The sequence below is a fragment of the Lactuca serriola genome, chromosome 5 (genome assembly GCF_051521515.1).
Source record: "Lactuca serriola cultivar US96UC23 chromosome 5, Lser_US96UC23_V15, whole genome shotgun sequence".
Lineage (NCBI taxonomy): Eukaryota > Viridiplantae > Streptophyta > Magnoliopsida > Asterales > Asteraceae > Lactuca > Lactuca serriola.
In genome coordinates this window covers 34352297-34366039 of record NC_136412.1, presented here as the reverse complement: position 1 = coordinate 34366039, position 13743 = coordinate 34352297, and positions in this window count along the sequence as shown.

Here is a 13743-nt window from a genome sequence, read left to right as displayed (position 1 = left end):
TTTATTGAAGAGTAAACACATATCTAAGGCCCTTTGGAACTTTAAACCCCTTTAGCCTTGTCCCACAACAACCTATAAGCAACCCTTAAGACTTATAACACCTATACAAGGTGTTTACATGTTCAAGAGTGTCCCAACTAAATTTATTAGTTATCATTTGGCTAATTAGTTATATACATGTTCATTATATGATAACTAGGCTCGTGCGTGTGTATAAGTCTCCGTTTGCCACCTAAAACAGTATCCGACACTCCATCAAATCCACTCACCACAAGTGAGTTCATACCCCTTTAATTAACCTTTGAAATACTTTTAAATGTTTTAAATGCTTTTATGGGGGGAATAGAAGTTAAATACTTATAGTTATTACATCAATCACATGTGATTAATAACTATAAAACCAATGATTTTATTACTGTTCAAACTATTTATCAAATTGTTTTACTTCAAACTGCTTTACAAACTCTTTTACTTATCAAATACTCTTATTGAAGCTTTGTTATACTTCTTATATATTGCATGCCCGTATATGTATAGTTATATAAGTAATGTTTAAAAGACTTAGGAAGGCTATCCACCTTGTTTCCTTTTCCTCGATTTGGATGTGGTCTGATAGGATATCGAGTACTCGTCTGAAGGTCGTTTAAATATTAATTGTATATCATGTGTACATATATATACATAAAAGTGCTTCCATATTTATGCGTACTAGTTACATCATTATTAGGCTACCATTGGGGTAGCACAGGATCATACTTATACTATTGCTAGATCAATGAGTCAGTTCATTCATGAGTCAATACTTATTACTATGTGAACATATACATTACATTACTATGAGTACATATACAACTAAGCTAGGAGAAGAACATATACAACGATACTAGAACAAGTAAGATTACATTACCTATAAATGAATACGTTAACAATTGTGATCCACTGTATCGGAGCATGCCTTAAATGTCATGGCCCGAGTTGTAGCCAGAATTCTCTTGGAGGGAGAGCGTGAGTTTGCATATAGATCTATACTGGATTGACTATCCTACACCTTGCTGCTAGCTACAGCCGGACCTGCAGGTCTGGGGGTGCCAAACGTCATTTCGTTTTACGACCATTCGTATGTCATTTATACCAGTCGTTAGTATGGTACAATTAAATCACATAATACCTTAATATAAATTTGGTTTAAGGTAGTTAGTACAGCAGTAGTTCCTATAATACAACACTACAATACTACAATAATTTACCCATTAGATATATTTAGTGATTATTTCACTTAAACATTAATGTACAAACTATATTTTGTTAATGATAGTTACACTTGGGAAATTACACACTTTTACAACAAACGAACATACAAAACAGTTAAGCCTTGGTAGAAGGCTACTTTAATAGAAAATATAGGTTTTTCTGAGAGATTCAAACTTTTACAAACACATACAAACATTTACATACACCGACACTAAAATACTTATGAACTCACCAGCTTAATGCTGATAAACTCTTTCAAAATAACTTGTATTCTCAGGTCATCAGTAGACAGGTACCGAGGCTAGCTTTTGAGAAGATGGAGCGCATCCAAGACTCATCTTATTATTTTGATTTACATTATTTTATGGTGTCTATAACTTTTCAGAACACGGTTGTATTAAAATTATATATTTAATGCAATGGATGATGTTGTTTGCTTATTTACTTTTACTGTGTTGTGATACTTTACATGACATCCTCCGCCCCAGAACGTTTCCGCCGTTCTTGGTTTTGGGGTGTGACAGATTGGTAACAGAGCATTGTTTATAGTGAATCAAGTATATCAACCCATAAAAGATATACTAAACTATAAACCCATTTAGGATTAAAGCACTCTGACCAAGAGTCTATACTTTAAATATTAAGATATTTAATTAAGTATACTAGTCTGCATTCATACTAAAATCAGTGTCACAATGACAAGAAAAAAAGTATTACGATTGTTAAATATCAAAAGTGAGCTCGGGGATGTATGGTCAGTCCTGGGAATGGCATAGCCTGATCAACTATGCTGCGAGAAAAGTCAAATATGCCGCATGCACCTTTGAAGGAAAGACCCTGACGTGGTGGAACGGCCATGTTAAGGCACTAACTCTCGTGGTGGCGAATGACATGGTTGGGAAACCATGAAGGACCTCAAGATTGAGGAATACTGCCCAAGGGGCGAAATCCAGAAATTGGAGTAGGAGCTGTGGAGCCTAACCATGAAGGGCTCCGACGTAGTCTCATATACTGCCAGGTTCAGCGAACTGGTGGCCCTCTGCCCCAATATGGTTCCCACCGAGGGGAAAAAGATCGAGAGGTACATATGGGGGTTGGTGCCTCCGTATCAGGGGAATGTCCTATCATCAAACCCCGCTACCTTCGACAGTGCCAAGCAATTGGCACAGCGACTCATCGACCATGGAGTCAAAACCCCTGCAACAACAACAACCCTAGCCATCCCGGAACCCTCCAAACCCGCTGACACTAAGCGGAAGTTCTGGGAAGACAAGATGAAACAACGAGCTACCAAAAAGCAGCAAGTTGTGGCTGTGCATGCCGCGATAACCCCTACTGCTGCTGCTACTACTCCGGTGGGACAGTATGCCGGAAGTTTGCCCAAATGCAACAAATGCAACTACCACCACAACGGCCCCTGCCGTGAAATGCAGTGCTCGAACTGCAACAGGAAAGGACACATAGTCCGTTTCTGTAAATCTCCGGCACAGCCGATCGCCCAAGTCCCCGGCTCTGGCGCGAGCCCGACCTGCTATGGATGTGGTGAAGCAGGCCACTACAAGAGGGACTACCCCAAAGCGAAGAATGTTGGCGGAGCAGGGAGGGTACTGGCAATAGGCCATGGGGAAGCAGTTGCTGACCCGACGGTGGTAACTGGTACGTTCCTCCTCAATAACTCCTATTCATGAATTCTGTTCGATAGTGGAGCGGAGCGAAGCTTCGTGAACCATAAATTTGCTCGCATGTTTAAACAACAACTGCACACACTTAAGGAACAATTCACAGTAGAAATGGCTAATGGAAAAACTGAAAACACGAATAGTATATACTTAGGTTGTACCCTAACTCTAGATAACCATTCATTCCCAATCGACCTTATGCCGGTCTGAATAAAAAGCTTCGACGTTATCATCGGCATGGATTGGTTAAGTCTTCATCACGCCGATATCATGTGCTACGAGAAAGCAGTCCATCTAAACCTCCCGTCTAACGAAACTCTTATCGTCTACGGCGACAAACCCGGTGCGAGTCTTTGTATTATATCAAGTATTCAAGCACATAAATATATGCGCAAAGAATACCACGCATTCCTTGCTCACGTCGTCGATACGAGCCTCGAAACGAAGGAACTAAAGAGCATTCCAGTAGTGAGAGACTTTCCCGACATCTTCCCAGAAGAGCTACCAGGATTACCTCCGCAACGATAGGTCGAGTTCAGAATCGACTTATTCCCAGGAGCTATCCCAGTATCCAAGTCACCCTACCGATTAGCACCAGGAGAGATGCAGGAACTATCTGGTCAATTTAACGAACTGCTCAGCAAGGGCTTAATAAGACCGAGTTTCTCACCTTGGGGAGCACCGGTCTCGTTCGTTAAGAAGAAAGACGGATCATTCCGTATGTGCATCGACTACAGAGAACATAACAAGCTAACAGTCAAGAATCGTTACCCTCTACCTTGCATAGACGATCTATTTGACCAACTGCAAGGGGCGAACTACTTTTCCAAAATTGATTCGAGATCCGGATATCACTAGTTACGAGTGCTAGAGGAGGATGTTCCGAAGACAACCTTCCGAACTCGTTACGGACACTACGAGTTCGTAGTGATGCCATTCGGATTGACCAATGCACCCGCAGTCTTCATGGATCTGATGAATAGAGTATGCCGACCTTACTTGGATCAGTTCGTCATTGTATTCATTGATGACATCCTGATCTACTCCCGAAGTAAGGAAGAGCATGGCGATCATCTGCGACAAGTTCTAGGAACTTTACGAGCGGAGAAGCTCTATGCGAAGTTCTCTAAATGTGAATTTTGGATCCGAAGAGTCGAATTCTTAGGAAACGTGGTAAGTGAAGAGGGAATCCACATGGACCCATCCAAAATTAAGGCCATTAAGAACTGGTCAGCACCAAAGACGCTTATAGAAATTAGGCAGTTTCTAGGTATCGCTGGCTACTACCGCAGGTTCATACAGAACTTTTCCCGAATTGCGAAACCTCTTACAACACTGACCCAGAAAGGCATGGCCTTTGATTGGGAAGAGAAATAAGAGAGAGCGTTCCAAACACTCAAGCGAGCCTTATGCACCGCACCAATATCCCTCCCCGAAGGAATAGAAGACTCCGTAGTCTATTGCGATGCATCGAATCAAGGGCTCGGGTGTGTTCTGATGCAGCGAGGTAAGGTCATCGCCTACGCCTCGAGATAGTTGAAGACACACGAAGTTAACTACATGACCCACGATCTTGAACTAGGAGCAGTGGTGTTTGCTCTGAAGATCTGGAGACATTACTTGTACGGAACGAATAGCGCTATTTTTACCGACCACAAGAGTTTACAACACATATTCGATCAGAAGGAGCTCAACATGAGACAAAGACGGTGGGTCGAGCTACTCAGTGACTACGAATGCGATATTCGTTACCATCCGGGTAAAGCCAACGTAGTAGCAGACGCCCTAAGTCGGAAGGTTCTGGTCGCAGGGTCAAGTCATTGTCAATAACCATCCATTCACACTTGTCTAAGCAAATTCATGCGGCCCAACTTGAAGCCATGAAACCTGAAAATGTGACGAGTGAATCCCTTAGAGGAATGGATAAGAATTTAGAAGCCAAGGGTGGCAGAGCCTTATATTTCATGAACCGGATCTGGACACCGAAACACGGTGGTTTCTGAGACTTGGTCATGACCGAGGCGCACAACACTCGATATTCTGTCCACACAGGTTCAGATAAGATGTATCTGGATCTTAAAAAGCTATACTGGTGGCCTAATATGAAAGAAGAGATTGCTACCTTCGTAAGTAAATGCCTTACTTGCGCAAAGGTTAAGGTCGAGTACCAGAAGCCCTCTAGTTTACTGCAACAACCAGAGATTCCAGAATGGAAGTGGGAGCGGATCACTATGGATTTCATAACCAAGTTGCCCAAGACAACGGGTGGACTTGATACCATATGGGTCATCGTCGATAGATTGACAAAGTCTTCACACTTCCTGCCTATCAAAGAAACTGACAAGATGGAGAAGCTTACGAGAACATACATTAGGGAGATCGTACGACTACATGGTGTACATATATCCATTATCTCCGATAGAGATAGTAGGTTTACCTTAAGATTCTGGCAATCGCTACAACACTCCCTGGGAACAAGGCTGGACATGAGCACAACCTACCATCCACAGTACGACGGACAAAGTGAGAGGACCATCCAAACACTGGAAGATATGTTGAGAGCCTGTGTGATTGACTTTGGAAAGGCATGGGATGCTCATTTAATCCTTGTCGAGTTTTCCTATAATAACAGTTATCACACGAGCATCAAGGCTGCTCCATTTGAAGCCCTCTATGGCCGAAAGTGCAGATCCACTCTGTGCTGGGCTGAGGTGGGTGATATCCAATTAGCTAGGGGGAAAGCTTCTGATAGTGCTCTCACCGGTCCGGAGATCATTCGGGAACGACAGAGAAAATCCTTCAGATCCGTGAACAATTGAAAGCCTCTAGAGACCGACAGAAGAGCTACGCTGATAAGCGAAGGAAACCTTTGGAATTCTAGGTAGGGGACCGAGTCCTTCTCAAAGTCTCACCCTGGAAAGGCTTGATACGCTTCGGTAAGCATGGGAAGCTTAATCTGAGGTACATAGGGCCTTTCGAGATTCTCACAAGAATCGGCCCGGTAGCTTACAAACTCGACCTACCCGACGCACTTCGTAACATACATTCTACATTCCACGTATCTAACTTGAAAAAGTGTTTATTCGACGAGACTCTTGTAATCCCACTCGACGGGATTGAGATCAACGAGAGCCTCAACTTCGTGGAAGAATCGGTAGAGATCATGGACCGTGAGGTCAAGCAGACAAAAAAAAAGTCGTATCCCAATAGTGAAGGTTCGCTGGAACGCCAAGCGCAGGCCGGAATTCACTTGGGAGCGTGAGGATCAGATGAAACTGAAATATCCTCGTCTTTTTACATAGATGATTGTAACTACTTATTTGCTTAAATTCTATTTTCTGGACGAAATTCCTTCTAAGGAGGGGATGATGTGACAACCCGAAATTTCCATTTTGTACGAACATTATAAATTCAATAGAAGCTAGACCAGTTACAGTGAATTTTAGACTTTTCCGAATAAGTTTGAGTATATTAGGGTTTACGTTTAAAGAGATATCAGGAGAGTGGATGCACATGGGTTAGTGAAACTCGAGTATTTGAAAACTTCATAATATTAGAGTTCATTTCCGGAATAAAAATATTTTCTGCCAAAAATATCTCAGGACTATAAATAGATTTCTGAACCAAATTCATTCATTATTCACATTTCGAACTAGAGAAAAGCCAATTTTCTCTCTCACGGATCTTCGGGTTTTTATCCCAAATCGTGAGTACACTTCTCTAGTTGTCTTATAATGCTTATTATGTGATTAATAACTTAGATTACATAACAAATCTATGAGATTCGGGAGTTTACTGCCCAAGAACGTTCTTGGAGAGTAAACTCCTATATGTGGCTTAAATGCTACCTAGCCTTTTCCCCATGTTAGGTAACGAACTTAGGCTTATTTATAAGTGTATTTAAGACTAGAAAACAATCAAAAACACCAAGATTAGGGTGTTCACGGCCCAAGAAGTTCTTGGACCGTGAACTCCAAAATCAAGTGCCAAAGAGTGTTTAAATCACTCCTAAAGCCTTGGACTTTAACCCCTATTTAATCCTAACTAGTTTGAGGACTTAAAAACATCAAATACACCTTCCTATGTGAGTTTACGGCCCTATTAATGTGCTTGGGCCGTGAACATCAATCAAGGGCACCAAAGTGTGCCTAGGGCCTTCATTAGCTTAAAACAAATGCCTAAAACTATCCTACATGTGCTTAGGACTTGAAAGAAAAAAAACACCCATCCCATGAGAATTTACGGCAGTAAACTCCAAAGGAATTGGCCTTGGGGCCGTAAACTCCTCAAAGGAGTGTTTCTATGCCCTAAACTGGTCCAAGGAGTAAACTACCAAGTAGAACTTATTCTAGAAATTAAATAACACTTCAAAACACCAAATGCCATCAAGTTTGGGAGTTCACGGCTGTAAACTCAAGGGTTTACGACTGTAAACTGCTTGTGTGGAGTTTATTGAAGAGTAAACACATATCTAAGTCCCTTTGGAACTTTAAACCCCTTTAGCCTTGTCCCACAACAACCTAGAAGCAACCCTTAAGACTTGTAACACCTATACAAGGTGTTTACATGTTCAAGAGTGTCCAAACTAAATTTATTAGTTATCATTTGGCTAATTAGTTATATACATGTTCATTATATGATAACTAGGCTCGTGTGTGTGTGTGTACAAGTCTCCGTTTGCCACCTAAAACAGTATCCGACACTCCATCAAATCCACTCACCATAAGTGAGTTCATACCCCTTTAATTAACCTTTGAAATACTTTTAAATGTTTTAAATGATTTTATGGGGGGGGGGAATACAAGTTAAATACTTATAGTTATTACATCAATCACATGTGATTATTAACTATAAAACCAATGATTTTATTACTGGTCAAACTATTTATCAAATTGTTTTACTTCAAACTGCTTTACAAACTCTTTTACTTATCAAATAATCTTATTTAAACTTTGTTATACTTCTTATAAATTGCATGCCCGTATATGTGTAGTTATATAAGCAATGTTTAAAAGACTTAGGAAGGCTATCCACCTTGTTTCCTTTTCCTCGATTTGGATGTGGTCTGATAGGATATCGGGTACTCGTCTGAAGGTCGTTTAAATATTAATTGTATATCATGTGTACATATATAGACATAAAAGTGCTTCCATATTTATGCGTACTAGTTACATCATTATTAGGCTACCATCGGGGTAGCACAGGATCATACTTATACTATTGCTAGATCAATGAGTCAGTTCATTCATGAGTCAATACTTATTACTATGAGAACATATACATTACATTACTATAAGTACATATACAACTAAGATAGGAGAAGAACGTATACAACGATACTAGAACAAGTAACATTACATTACCTATACATGAATACGTTAACAATTGTGATCCACTATATCAGAGCATGCCTTAAATGTCATGGCCCGAGTTGTAGCTAGAATTCTCTTGGAGGGAGAGCGTGAGTTTGCGTATATATCTATACTGGATTGACTATCCTACACCTTGCTGCTAGCTACAGCCGGACCTGCAGGTCTGCGGGTGCCAAACGTCATTCCGTTTTACGACCATTCGTATGTCGTTGTTACAAGTCGATAGTATGGTACAATTAAATCACATAATACCTTAATATAAATCCGGTTTAAGGTAGTTAGTACAGCAGTAGTTCCTATAATACAATACTACATTACTACAATAATTTACCCATTACATATATTTAGTGATTATTTCACTTAAACATTAATGTACAAACTATATTTTGTTAGTGATAGTTACACTTGGGAAATTACACACTTTTACAACAAACGAACATACAAAACAGTTAAGCCTTGGTAGAAGGCTACTTTAATAGAAAATATAGGTTTTTCTGAGAGATTCAAACTTTTAGAAACACTTACAAACATTTACATACATTTTACAAACTTACACTTAAGACATGTTCAAACGTTTTGATAACAAACACCGACACTAAAATACTTATGAACTCACCAACTTAATGCTGATAAACTCTTTCAAAATAACTTGTATTCTCAGGTCATCAGTAGACAGGTACCGAGGCCAGCTTTTGAGAAGATGGAGCAGATCCAAGACTCATCTTATTATTTTGATTTACATTATTTTTTGGTGTCTATAACTGTTCAGAACACGCTTGTATTAAAATTATATATTTAATGCAATGGATGATGTTGTTTGCTTTTTTACTTTTACTGTGTTGTGATACTTTACATGACGTCCTCCGCCCCAAAACGTTTCCGCCGTTCTTGGTTTTGGGGTGTGACTGATGAGTTCCACAAACATCCTGGCGAATGAAGTTTCATGTACTCCATCTTGTGAAGATACGATTAAAATTCTTCGTGAACATAATGATTTGCTAAAAAGGGAAGTCGAGGACCTAAAATACGAAGGATATCAACTTAGGAAAGGACAAAAACCCCTGAAGGCTAAATTAGAAGCAAAAAACTAAGACTTTAGGAAGCTTCAGGAAGACTATAGCAACAAGTGTGAAAATTATGACTATATTAAGAGACAACTTGGTGCTGTATCTGAAGAACTTGACATTTTGAAAATTAAGTGTGGAAAAATAGATGTTAGTTTCAAAAATTATACTGCGTCAAGTCAGACAGTCGAGTCCTTATTTGAAACCCATTTAAAATTAAATGATAATCAAAACAAAGGTCTAGGGTATGATAGTGTTCCTCCACCATTCAATCATAACTACACATCCATCACTATGACACAGGCAGAAATTGACAGGGAGGCACATCATCAATATGGCAAACCAGTTGGATTTGTGTCAGGAGGTATTCAGGTTGAAAATACTAATGTTTGTACTTCATGTGTAGTTAAATTAGTAGAAGATGAGAACAAGGAGAACACTACTGAACAAACCAATGACTCCTTGAACTCAGAATCTATTGCTTCGAATCTTGTTACTCCTAACAAACTTGTCATTGAGAAATACAGGCCTCCAATTCCAGCGCAACAGAGTGCTTGTTGCAAGTGTGCATGTGGGATCAATACGAGACAAGGCATGGATTCGCCACCAGGGGCAGGAAGAGACAACTTCCCAGTGAAGAAAAAGATATGTTTTCACTGTGGAACACGTGGGCACGTTGCCAGAAATTGTCCTAATCGCGCATACGTTCCCAACTATGCACAAGGCTGGCAAAACGCGCAAAGAGGGAGATGTTTCAAAAGAAACCCTTCAAAGTCACGTTCAGACGATGGTGACTGGAACGCGCAGAAGCCCAATAATCAAACCTACATGGCCAAGAATCCGAATCGCAAGGGCAAAAAGGGAATGTCAGCGAAGAAGCAAAATCCAAGAGATGCTCCAGCGAAACCAAGACCGGTTAGGTCAAAGTCATCTCGGCAGCCGGCTTCAAGTTCCAAATCAAGTGCCGAGACACCCATCGGATCGAACAATAAATGGGTTAAACCCGACTACAAATGGGTACCAAAGGTTCAATCTCCCAAATCAATTACTGATTCTAATATTTCTACATCTTCTGTTTGTGATAAGCAAGATATCTCATGGGAGAGCGTATCGTGCATTGATGACAAAGGTCGACCCAGTTTTCAAATGGACTGGGTTCCAAAGACCAACTAATCCCGCTCTGTGTTGGAGCAGTAATGGAGGCATATCATCAGACTTCGGTTTGTTGGTAGTGGCTGTTCCAGGCACATGATAGGAGGCATCTGTAAACTGTGCAACATTTTGACCTTTGCTTGAGAGTATGTGTCCTTCTGCGGGAAGGGAAGAAAGGAAGGGATCACTCATAGGGTTAGTGCTTAACGATGTGAAGAATTTTTGGATCTGTTCTGAGATTACGCGTGCTGTTCTCCGACCTTCTGGATGCGAACTCAATCAGTGACTTACGGTTTGAATTTTCTTCTTTATACTCCTGAGTTTTTCTTAAGCTGGTTCGCTTTAAAGACTAATTTTTGTTTTGGGATAGTTTAAATTTGCGCATTTACTTTAGTTTCTCTCCTATGCACAAATTTATGGGGAGAAATAAAAACAAAACAAAAATTAGAAAATTTTAAATCAAAAAAAATCCAAAAACATTAGGAAATCAGAAAATCAAAAATATTGTGTTAATGGAATGTGCTTGCAGGAGATGTTTTGGGAAGTGATATTATCAAGTGATAACGGGCAATCTGAATCTACGTAATGTACCAAAATTGAATTGACTAGACTCTGTGCTCGATGCGTCGGTAGGCACGAAAGATTCTAAATGGACTTGACTAGGAAGATATGAACTTAAGGAATTCAAGGACTTGACAAATATTGAACTAGTTAGATCCGTTTAGCCTGACAATACGACGCTCGGATAGGTTGAGCAGGGAGATATACATGGGAATCTACTAGTCACACTAATAGAACCCATATCTAGAACTGTGGATTCACTTTTTCTCGATGTGCAGATTCTGTCCTTAATTCCAGTATTGACGGGATAACTGGGGAATTCCGATAAATTAGGTCTGTAGAAAGTTTTCCTCGATGGATTCACTTTTTTTTCTTTTTGTTAAATTTGTTCATAGTTTTCCTCTATGCACAAATTTAGGGGGAGAATTTTAAAAAAAATTAAAAAAAAAAATCAAAAAGTTAAAAAAAATCAAACAAAAGTTAGAAAATAAAAAAATAAAAAATAGTGTTATATTATGTTTTATTTCTTGTTCAAGAAAATCAAAAATCCAAAAATATTTTTGTTTATGTTTTATTTTTTTTCAGAAAATATGAAAAACCCAAAAATCTTATGTGCTAAATTTTCTTTTAGTTTTGTTTTGTCTTGAAAAGTGAATCCAGGTGTAGATGAGACTCATGGAGACTATATCAAAGATTTTTGAGCCATGGCTTCATCTGTGATCATCGAATAATTTTCATTCGAATGAGCAAGAAATGAAGATTATTCTTTCGACATTCAATCCTTCAACCCCAGAAGTAAGGTGAAGCTACAATTGAAGATTATGTGACAGATTGCATTGAAGCCTCCTCAATCAATCCACTGTTATCTATGAACCTGCTGAACTGATCCAGAAGATTATTTCTCTTTGAAGTTCTCCCTGAAGATTCTCAAGCTGAAAGCACCAATTTTCAAGAATCTCTACAAGAAGCCTCCTCACCCAATGTGCGTTCAATGTCAAAATTTTGAAAAAAAGCCGAAGTGCTCAAGATGAAGTCATTCATTGAAGATAAATGCTGAAGCCAAGCTCTAGATGAAGATTGACAAGAAAACTCAGCTACTTTTTAGGGGGATCTTGTTGGGTCATTTAAGAAAAGAAAGCTATAAACCACAGCTCTAGATGAAGTTGACAAAAATATGGTTTATACTTTACTTTTCTAGGCAAATGTATTTTTCTGTGATATTTTATGAGTTTACGGTCAGGTTTACGGTCAGTGGGTGTTTACGGCCGTAAACAGGTTTATGGCCGTAAACCCATTTACGGCCCATGTTCTCTGGCCCATGTTCCCCTTCTGCACCATCAAACGGATTTGATTGATACACAAGCAGATTAGGGACTTACACATGTAGTGCCATTTATTGGATCTGTGAGCATTGCTGCTTCTTGTAGACTAGGAGGTGAGTCTTCCTCACTATACTTGTGGTTTGAAGGCACCAATACCGGTACACTAGGTTGTGTTATGTATCCTTGTGTATAGTATGTTGTTATGTTGTAGTGATCTATTAGATTGGTATATCTATATAATTACATGTACTTGCTAGTTATTGTTTATCTATTCGATATGTCGACATAGTGAGGTTAGGTTGAGGATTCACTGCTATGTGTTGTAAGCCAACAAACTCGGGGAAATATAGTCTGATGACTGTTGAATGGGGCAATCCAGCCCGATAACTATGGGTCGGGGCAATCCATTCCAATGACTGTGAGGCGGGGGTATTTCAATACGATGACTATGGACCCACGGGTAATACATGTTGATGAATATGGACATATTGTGCATGCTTGTATATGTATTTTTTGTGGGGTATTTTGGGGGAACATACTATACTTTGGTTTATAGTTGTTGGTTTCATGATTTCAGGTACATCAGATAACTCCGGAACAATGAAGGAGTGATTGTACACATCCACATGTTGATATATGTTATGAGAGACATTTAATACTTTGATTGTATGGATTTGTTTTGAAAACAATGGTTCATTATATTATGGCTTGTTGAAATGGTTAAAAAAAATGAAAAATTTTATCATGATTTTTGGGATGTTACAAAGACAGTGAAAGGGTATGATTTTATATGGGTTGTGGTTGATATGTTAACTAAGACCACCCATTTTATTACAATATCAGAGAAATCTTCCTATGAGGCACTTGCATATATCTATGTGAAGGAGGTAGTAACTCTACATAGAGTGCCAGTTTCTATTATCCCCAACATAGATACTAGGTTCACTTCTCATTTCTAGAATAAATTTCATGAGTATTTGGCTACACAATTAAAATTTAGTATGACTTATAACCCTTATACGGATAGACAGAGTGGGAGGACAATTCAAGCTCTACAGGATATGTTAAGAGCTTGTATGATCGAATTTGCTGGTAGTTGGGATACATACCTCCATTTGGGAAATACACCTCATATAAGCAATCTATCCCATTCGATCGATCCTCACACTATAATCTGATACAAAGACATAATCCATACTCTCGGATTTAGAAATGAATGGCTTGACTTAATCCATACTCCCAGATCAGGAATGAATATTGATGTCTAATCTATGCTCTCGGATTGGTGACAAATGACTATATCTAATGAGTAAGCCATACTCTTGGATCAGGAATGAATTCC